Source organism: Triturus cristatus, chromosome 3_2 (assembly GCF_964204655.1).
Source record: "Triturus cristatus chromosome 3_2, aTriCri1.1, whole genome shotgun sequence".
NCBI lineage: Eukaryota > Metazoa > Chordata > Amphibia > Caudata > Salamandridae > Triturus > Triturus cristatus.
The window spans coordinates 538,508,881-538,519,531 of NC_140584.1; positions in this window are offsets into that span (position 1 = coordinate 538,508,881).

The following is a 10,651-nucleotide window of genomic DNA, read 5'->3' on the forward strand; positions in this document are numbered from 1 at the left end:
AAACGGCGATAGTACCCGGTGAGTCCTAAGAAGGCTCTCACCGCTGTCTGGGTTTTGGGGGGTTCCCAAGCCCGGATGGTATCTATCTTGGCTTGTAGGGGCGCCACCTGGCCGCTTCCTACCTGGTGTCCCAAATACACCACCGAACCCTGCCCTATCTGGCACTTACTGGCCTTGATAGTGAGGCCTGCACTATGCATAGCCTTCAACACTGCGCAGAGGTGTTGCAAGTGTTCTTCCCAAGTGGAGCTGAACACAGCAATGTCATCCAGATATGCGGCGCTGAATTGCTCCAGCCCGGACAGTACCTGGTTGACCAGTCTCTGGAATGTGGCAGGGGCGTTCTTCAACCCAAAGGGCATGACACGGAACTGGAAGTGCCCCTCTGGCGTTGAAAACGCAGACCTCTCCTTGGCCCCATCAGTTAAGGCAATCTGCCAGTACCCAGAAGTTAAATCAAACGTACTGAGGTAGTTGGCAGCTCCCAACCGATCCACGAGCTCATCAGCTCTGGGGATGGGGTGTGCGTCAGTCTTCGTGACCGCATTGAGCCCACGGTAGTCCACACAAAACCTAAGTTCTGGAGTGGCACCTGGCGCAGCAGCTTTCGGTACAAGTACCACTGGGCTAGCCCAGGGGCTGCTGGAGGGCTCAATCACCCCTAGTTCCAACATCTTGGAAACCTCCTTCTTGATGCTGGCCCTGACCTTGTCAGCCACCCGGTAAAACTTCTGTTTCACAGGCATGCTATCTCCCGTGTCCACATCATGGACACACCAGTTGGTGATACCGGGGGTCAGGGAGAACAGAGATGCAAACTGACCCAGCACCTGGCGACAGTCCCTCTGCTGTTCTGGGGTCAGGGTGGGCGAGAGGACCACTCCATCCACTGACCCATCTTGCTCCTTAGCTTCCAGGAGGTCAGGAAGAGGATCGCTATCCTCCTCCAGCCCTGCATCTGTAGCAAGGAGCATTGTGATCTCAGACCTCTCAAAATGGGGTTTGAGGCGGTTCACGTGTAGGACCCTCATGGGGTTCCTGGGAGATCGCAAGTTGACCAGGTAGGTCACCTCACTCTTGCGCTCCACCACCTCATATGGCCCAGTCCACTTGTCTTGGAGCGCGCAAGGCTCCACTGGCGCCATCACCCACACCATCTGCCCAGGTTGAAATTCCATCAGAGTGGTATGCTGGTCATACCACCTCTTCATATCATCCTGGCTGGCTTCTAGGTTCGCCTGAGCGAGGGCCCGGAAGCGCTGTGTCTGGTTGCGGATGGCCAGCACATAGCTGAACACATCCTGGGGGGTTTTCCCAGGGGATTTCTCCCAACCCTCCTTCACCAGACTGAGAGGTCCTCTAACAGGGTGCCCGTACAAAAGCTCAAATGGACTGAACCCTAGAGACTTTTGTGGTACCTCCCTGTAGGCAAATAATAGGCATGGCAAAAAGACGTCCCACTTCCGTCTCATGGGCTCTGTCAGCCCCATGATCATGCCTTTCAGGGTCCGGTTGAACCTTTCAACCAACCCATTTCCTTGAGGGTGGTAAGGAGTGGTGAACTTATAAGTTACCCCACACTCCTCCCACAGAGACTTCATATACCTGGAGATGAAGTTGGTACCCCGGTCAGATACCACCTCTTTGGGGAAACCCACACGGGAAAAGATCCCCATCAACGCACGGCCCACCACCGGGGCTGTGGTTGTCCTGAGAGTCATAGCCTCCGGGTACCGGGTGGCATGATCCACCAGGACCAGGATGAACCTGTTGCCTAAGGCTGTCCTGGGGTCCAGTGGCCCCACAATATCTATTCCCACCCGCTCGAAAGGGGTGCTCACTACAGGAAAAGGCTGGAGAGGGCCTTTGCATTTTCCTCCAGCCTTGCCACTTGCCTGGCAAGTCTGGCATGATTTACAAAAGGAAGCGACGTCCGTCTTCATCCCGGGCCAGTAAAAGTGGGTGGCAAGCCTTTGTCGGGTCTTGTCCTGCCCGAGATGTCCTGCAAGCGGCACGTCGTGAGCCAGACCCAGTAGGAAGTCTCTGAACCCTGCGGGTACCACCAGGGTACGTGATCCACTGGGCTCAGCAAACCTAGGCTCACTGTACAACAAGTCATTCTCCCAGTAGAGAAAAAAGTTCTTCGGGTCAGCACCTGCTGCCTGGTCTGCAGCCTGGTGCCGCAGACCTTCAAGAGTAGGGCATGTCTTCTGCGCACGGCAGAACTCCTCTCTGGAGGGACCACCCTCTTGCTGCCAATGGGTCAGCTCAGGTATGTCTCCCAGCTCAGCTACCTGTTCCCCTGTAGGCTCCAGGGCATCCCCCTCAGGTTCTGCTCCTTCCTGGACCGTGGGAACAGCGGGGGTGGACGCACCACGCCCCTTGCCCTTCCTCTTTCTGGCAGGGACCTGGGCCACTGTTTCAGGCTCCAGGTCTGCTTCACAACCCTGTCTGGCTGCCATGGACCGAGTGGTCACACAGACCCACTCAGGCAAACCCAACATCTCCAAATGAGCCTGGCGTTCCACCTCCTTCCACGGGGAACTCTCCAGGTCATTACCTAGCAGACAGTCTACTGGCATGGATGGACTCACAACAACTCTGAGAGGACCTGAGACCCCCCCCCCCACTCAAAGGGAACATGTGCTACCTTGCAAAGGCGCACAGAGTTGTCAGCTGACACTACAGGGTGAAGTACGTCTGGAATGATCAGCTCCTCAGGGACCCACTGACACCTGACCATAGTCACACTGGCTCCAGTGTCCCTGAGAGCCTCCACCCTCCTCCCATTGATGGTCACCCACTGCCTGTACTTCTTAGTGTTATCAGGGACAGGGGTTTCCTGGACCATCTCTGTGTCTCCTAAAGAGACAAGGGACATAACTGCTAAACCCTCCAAATCACTAGAAATTAAATCCCCCCCAAAAGCTACACTAGCTATACCCGGTGTTGGAGCACCAGTGGGTGCCTGGGATTTCTTGGGACACACAGGAGCTTTGTGACCCAATTCCTGACAGTGATAACACCTAATGGGACCCTTGTTATCCGACCTGCCCTTAGGGGGACAGGTTGGTTTGGGTTTTGACTTGGGGGGCTGGGACTGGTTACCCTGGGAACTATTTTGGGGCCCTTGTGAGAACTCCTTTTGGTTACCCTTGTCCCCCCCACTCTTCTGCTGGGGACCCTGCCCACCTTTGGCAATGGTACCCACAATTCCTCTGTGGACCCTGGTACTGGTCCAGCGGTCCGCCTCCTTAGCAAGCTCAATGGGGTCCGTCAACTTGCAATCTAAAAGATGCTGGCGCAGCTCTGGAACACATAGACTACTCAAGTGCGCACAACTAATTAAATGTAACAACCCCTTATAATCAGTTACCTTGCTGCCCTTCATCCAACCTTCCAGTGCCCGCGAGTACAGATTCACACATTCCATCCACGTCTCAGACTCTTTCTTCTTGGAGTTCCTAAACTGCAGTCTATACTGCTCTGGAGTAAGTCCATACCTGAGACATAGGGCCTCCTTCATATTGGGATAGGTCATGGTACCTGCTAATTCTAAGGGCTCTAGAGCACTCCTCCCAGAAGCCTCAAAATGTTTCCACAGGCCCGCCCCTCAATGCTGTTCAGGCACACCATTCATCCTCAATGCAATTTCATACGATGTGAACCAGGCATAGATATCCTCACTCCTGTTATAATTCTGCACTAAATCTTTGGGGATATATACTTTACCCCCCTGCACCGGCTGTGCGCTGCCACCATTTGCACCGGACTCCACCTGCTTGGCCTTGATGTCCAGCCCCTTCATGCTCAAGTCATGAGCCAAAAGCAATTTTCTTACCTCAAAAGCAAGGGCATTCTTCTTCTCCTCCTTTGCCATTTCCATTTTCATTTTCATTTCCATTACTTCCAGCTCATGTTCTCTGATTCTTTAATTCTCTTGTAACTCCTCTGCTGGGGAAAGACCCCTGCTGGAATGGTGGCTCCCCGCCCGCTGGTGGGGTTGCCCAATGGCAAATCATCTGCCCCAAACCCATTCCCTTCACTATCATCATCTGCTTCCTCAGCCTCTTTAGCCTCCCACCATGTTTTCAGAATCTTCTGTAGCTCTTCCTTTCTGGCGTTGCTTTTTATGGGACAACCAAAATCCTTTCAGAACTGCTTGAGCTCCTCCACCTTGTATGAACACAGATCTCCAATGGTGAACTCCTTCTACACTGGCTGCTTTCTCACTTGGAGCCATGATAATTCAAGAGTTACCTCAAAAATAGAACCAAAAAATAATCAATCAGCAGTATGTGGCTGTGTAGTGGTCTGCTCTCCTAGTGATGTACACCAATTACTGTGGGTCATTTACAAATACAAGTTCAATCCCACCGCTGACCACCAATGTTAGATCTGGGGGTCTCCAGTTGGCAGGGTAGGTACCACTGTCCAAGTAGGGACCCTTGCTTCTAGTCAGGGAAAGGGGGATACACTGTTAAGATAACCCCTGCTCACCCTCTAGGTAGCTTGGCCTGAGCAGTCTAGGCTATCAAAGGCAATGTGTAAAGTATTTGTACCAACACTCACAGTAACACAGTGAAAACACCACAGATTTACTCCACACCAGTTTTAGAAAAATAAGGAATCTTTACTAAAAACTTCACAAGACCAAATACTACAGACAAACCAACATATAATTCGAAAGGTTACTTAAAAGATAGTTCAAGAGCTTGCAGAAAGTACTCCAGGATGTAAAACTCAGTGTCTTGCACAATGCGACTCTCAATGCACAAAATGCGACACTTTCGTGCCCAACAGTACCTGTAGTTGCGATAAGGTTCCCAAAAGCTATAACAAGGAAGCTTGCAAAGGCGATGCGATACTCCTGAGATCCTGGGGAGGCTTTGCAGCAGCCCTGCTTCACGCAGCAGAGGTGGATGCGCCGGCTCCGATCTGTAAGGGGAGGATGCGATGACTTTGGCCTTCGTTGCGTAGGTTTCTTAGGGGGAAGCTTCACGCACAGGTTCGATGTGACACGCTTCGATGTGGCACGATGCGCGGGGCAGCGTTGTCTTCCGGCGCCGCAACTCTCGATGCGCCACGGAACGGAACTCTGCGTCGACGCACCCGATGACTGGAGACTTTCACGCACCGGCAGTGGTGCGGCTCGCAAACTGGTTCTGCGACGACCCTCGCAATGTCAGGAATCTTCACGCTTCGGGACGATGCTCGACGCACTCGGCGATGCGGGGACCCTGCGTGTTGCGATGGTGCCGCGATGAAATTTTCCACGCACTCTCGTTCTTGCGACACGCAATCGGATGATGCGTTGGGTACCAGTTGCTCTTTTTCACGCTTCTGCTTCCCAGCTCCCAAAACACAGCAAAACGACCTCCTGAGGCCCCAAGGCAGGTCAGAACTCTCTCAGCAGAGTTCCAGGGGAGCTGGTGGTGAAGTCCTTTTGTTCCTGGGACTTCTTAACAGGGAGCCAGCTCTTCTCAGGCCCTTGGAGATCAGAATCAAAAGAAGGGGACACAGCAAAGTCCTTCCCCTCTCCTTGGCAGCAAAGCAAAACAGCAAGCAGGCAGTCTTCTCCTATTCAGTCCTTTTCAGCTTTCTCCTTGGCAGAGGTTTCTTCTTAGTTCCAAAGTGATCTAAAATTTTAGGTGTCTGGGGTCCTCTTCTTATACCCCTCCAAGTCTTTGTCTCTCTTTGTTCCAGTGGGGGGATTCCCCTGCTCAAACCGGTTCCTGGGTGTGCTCTGCTCTGGAGCACCTGGTTCCTTTCAGAGTGAGGGGCAGGGTCGTTAGACGCTCAGCAGGAGGTGGAGCCTTCTTTGTGCCAGCAGAGGCAGAGTCCTCAGCCTGGCCAGCAGGGGGTGGAGCCAGCTTTGTGCTGGCAGGGGCAGCCCTATTCAAACCCAGGGACTACTCCTCCCACCCATCTAAAGCAGATCTCCCTATTCACCCTGCTGCTGACTCATCCAGGCTCCTGGAGCCACCTAGCCCATCACATGACACCAGTCAGCCAACCAGCACACAGGCACACAGGAAGGTTAAACAGGAGAATAGCTACTTTCTAAAAAGTGCTATTCTCACACAGTGAATTTAAAAACCATCTTGCTAAAAAGATGTATAATTAAATTCTGAACACAGAGATACCAAACTTGGATTTTCTATCTTGCCCTTATGGGAAGATAGGCATGTAAACAGCCTTCCCCATTCTATCCTATGGGCAAGATAGCCTCTCAGCAGTGAAAAACGAAAATGGCTGTAATTCACTACCAGGGCATGTTACACACCTCAGTACATGCCCTACCTTTCAGATACACTGCACCCAGCCCAGGGGGGTACCTAGGGCCACCATAGGGATGCCTGACATGTACAGAAAGGGAAGGATAAGGCCTGGTCAGTGGGTGCACTGGCCAGGTCGACATGGCAGTCCTGGACTGCACATAGGCACTGCAAGCAGGCCTAAGACATCATTTTAGCGCTACTCCTGTGGGTGGCACAATCAGTGCTGCAGCCCACTAGTAGCATTTGAATCACCAGCCCTGGCACACGCAGTGCACTTTACTAGGGGCTAACAGGTGAAACAAATATACCAATCATGGATAACCAATCAACACAACAATTTACCAAGGGAGCACTTGCACTTTGACACTGATCAGCAGTGGCAAAGAGCCCAAAGCATCTAAACCAGCAAAAACGAAATCCAGCATAGCATCAAAAATACAGAAGGTAGAGGCAAAAAGTCAGGGGTAACCATGCCAAAGATGCCAGGTCTAACAATTCCCAATAAACGTCCTTAACCCTATCTCTTGCAATCTGATACATCTTCTCCGGATCAGTCCAATAAGATTGTAACCCCAATTTCCTCAAGAGTGCACTAAATTAACAAAACCAAGAGATCTTGCTAGCCCTTTGGGATACCAAGAGTTCCAGTAGGCCCACTCAATAGGGGGAATTTGCTTCAGTGGATCACAGTCGATACCAAAACATTAGGAGCCTATTCTGCATTTTGTGGGTAATCGTCCTTTGAGCCAGGTCAAGGAGAATTGGAATAAGGGGTGAGCTTGCTCGACAGTTGAGGAGAGATCTTACAAAATGGTGTTCTGTCACAGAAAGGCAATCAGTATTCCCACTACCTCACAATTCTGCTCCATAGATGACTGAGCCTAAGGCTTTAGGGGCACATGCATCAAGCTATTTACCAGTCGCAAACGGGCCGATTCACAGAATCGGCCACTTTGAGACTGGTAAACAGCCTTTTAGGATACATCAACTCCAAAAGAATTCGCAGTTTTTGTGATTTCCTATTTTGCGAATGCAGTTAGGGAATCGCAATTTGCAATTCCCTAAATGCAATGCAAGAAGCATTTTCAAGTTGATGGTAATTTACAATTCCTTAGAAAAATGCACAAAATTGAATTTTTATAAGTGCCTTGTGGCACCACACATGCCCTTAGGGCATCTGTGTACGCCACATGTGCACAAATACCATTTTTGGGAGTGCATCAGGGTGGCCTTTTGGCCCCCTTGCAACCTTGAATTGCATTCACAATTTGTGATTACCTATTTGGTAATCGCAAATTGTGAATGCTTTCCTATTCATTCCTATGGGTCTTTAGGGAATGGGAAAGCATTCCCTAATAGCGAATCGTAATTTGCGATTTGCTAATAGGGAATGTGTGCGAAACCTACATGCATAAGGAATTGTGATTCCTTAATAGCGATTCCTTAATAATTGCTATTAAGGAATGGCAATTCTTTTGCTTAATGCATGTGTACCTTAGTGTTATAAATTTCTAGTGCTGGAGCCACTTTACCTGACACAGTTCTTTTGTGAATTTTAGTTATGTGGGAGGTTTGCTGGATGAGCGAGAGATGCACTTTATCAAGGTGTGGGGCCCAGCTCAAGTTAAATAATCAAAGGTGGAAACCAATTCAATAGGACACTTCCCGATAGACATACATCTCTTGGATGCCTTCTGAGTACCATTGGAAAAGACTAAGGGCCATATGTAGGTAGCTAAATACCGGTCAGTAACGGCCGAAATTCGGTAAATATCCCGTTAACGACCGGTATTTAGTCAATTGAGATGTAGGAGGCCAAAAAGAAGGTTTCGGTAAATAAGAATCGGTAAACACCGATTCATATTTACCGAATTCTAAATTACCGATTCATATTTACCGAATACATATTTTCCGATTCGGTAAATATGAAGTGGTAAAACGAGAAAAGAGATGTAGGTAAATTCGATATTTGAGAAATCCATGAAATTCGGTATTTAAGAGTCGGTAATTAACACAGATTGAAAGCAGGTGGTAATCAGCAACAGTGCATATCAGCAATCCCACAATGCAACAGCGTGGACACCATGGCCGCTCTGTATGTGATTGCAAGGGGCCTACGTCTACAGGCAGCAGGTCTGAGGATTTGGAGATGGGAGGAACGCATTTACAGACAGCGCATCACACTCTTTCAACAGACTGAGGCTGAGATACATGAAAGGTACAGGCTACACCCACAAACCATCATGGACCTGATAAGGGACCTGCACCCACTCCTGGACCAGCCAACAAGAAGGGTGCATGCCATACCACCACATGTGCAGGTTCTCTGTAGCTTACATCTACTTGCATCTGGCAGTTACCAGGGGGTGATAGCTGCGGTAGGCGGTGTATCCCAGAGTTGCCTGTCCCGTTTCTTCAGGAAGTTCCTGGATGCCATGATGCAGAGAATGCAACACTACATCAGCTTCCCAAACACACAGGCTGAACTGCAGAAAACCAAGACAGACTTTTACCAGATGGCACAGTTCCCGCATGTCATAGGCTGTATTGATGGCACACACATTCCAATCTGCCCACCAGCAGCCACTGAGCACATCTACAGGAACAGAAAGTCCACCCACTCCATAAATGTGCAGGTAATCTGCGACGCAGGGAACATTATCACTGATATCGTAGCAAAGTTTCCTGGGAGCACCCACGACTCCTTCATCTTCCAGAACAGTGGGATCTACACACGACTGCTTGCCGGAGAATTTGGAGAAGGATACCTGCTAGGTAAATCACTGTGACGCTCCCTAATACTTAGTGCAAATTATTGTGTATTGAGGCATGTGACTGATGGTTCTCTCTTACTCACCTAGGCGACAGTGCATATGCCGTGCGGTCATTCATCCTCACTCCCTACCTACACCCATCAACCCTGAGTGAGAGACGATATAATGTGGTACACAAATCAACACGCAATGTGGTGGAGCGCACGTTTGGACTATTGAAAAGCAGGTTCCGCTGCCTCCACAAAAGCGGAGGCGCACGCCAGTACTCACCCATCATCTGCTGCAAAATCATTGCCACTTGTGCAATGCTGCACAACCTTGCCACGAAGAGAGGTACAGAGGTGGAGCTAACTGATTATGAGGACAATGATGATGAGTCTGCACAGCTAGAGGCCAACGCAGCTGGAGTGGCAACAGCAACAGATGAGAGAGAGAGACGGGCAGAGATCACATGCAACTATTTCTGAGTAAATAAAGGGACACAGCCAGTAGTTGGATGGCATGACATAGTTTAATTATGCGGCACTACGCCACAACACAATGAAAAACCTGTCCTCTCAATATTGTGCAATCACCAGTTGCAAATCAAGGGTTACTTCACCCAAATGTCTCATGCTATACTGTGCAGCATTGGTGTCTGCGCCCACGCACTACAGTGCGGGATGCCATTGATTGTGCATCCTCGCTAGTGGCAGCCCCACGCCGCCTGCTGCTCCTCCGTGTATCTGGGACAGGGGGGGTATTGCTGCTCCTGCTGGTGGTTTCTACGCTGTCCACAGCATCCCCAGCACCAGTTGTGGCCGACTGGCTTGTCAGTAGCACTTCCAGTGCACTGGTGACCCTCACCATCCCCATTGAGACGTCATTGCTGCAGTGCGTCAGGCCTTCCTGCATTGCCACAGAGCGCCTGCAGAGCAGCGAAGTGGCAGTTGCCAGCCGGTTGACTGCCCGTGTATGATTGTCTCTTCTCTGCCGTTCCCGGCGCCGTGCAGCTCTGTCCGCATTAAACTTACTGCACAGCAGCATGACGGACTGGGACATGTCGCGCATGCCCGCAGCCATCTCACTCATTCCCTCAGCCATAGCGCTGATGCCCCTGTCCATATTTACAAATGTATCTTGGAGTCCCCGCATTTGCCGCTGCACTGACATCATTGCCCTTGCCTGTAGGCGCTGTATCTTTACCATGGTGGCCTCCAGCCCCGAGAACACTCCATGGCTCTCACCCTGTGGTGGTGGACTCTGCACCCGAGCCCTGCGGCGACGTCTGGCACCTGTGTGTGCTCCCTCAGAGGCGGAGGGCACACTGGCATGGCTACCATCCAGGGGCACAGTGGATGGTTCCGGCCTCCTGCAGTCTTTGGATGAGGACTCCGACACTTGCAACCTGGAAGCAGCACGCCTCCTCGACCTGAGCAATGCAGGCGGTGATGATGCCAGTGACTCCAGCATGAGTGGCGATGCTGGCTGTGGTGGTGATGCTGGCTGTGGTGGTGATGCTGGCTGTGGTGGTGAGGCTGCATGTGGTGCTGATCTCTGGCCAGAACTGGTGGTGGCCTTCCCTGAGCTGTCTTTCCGGTGTGCCCTCTCTCCCGT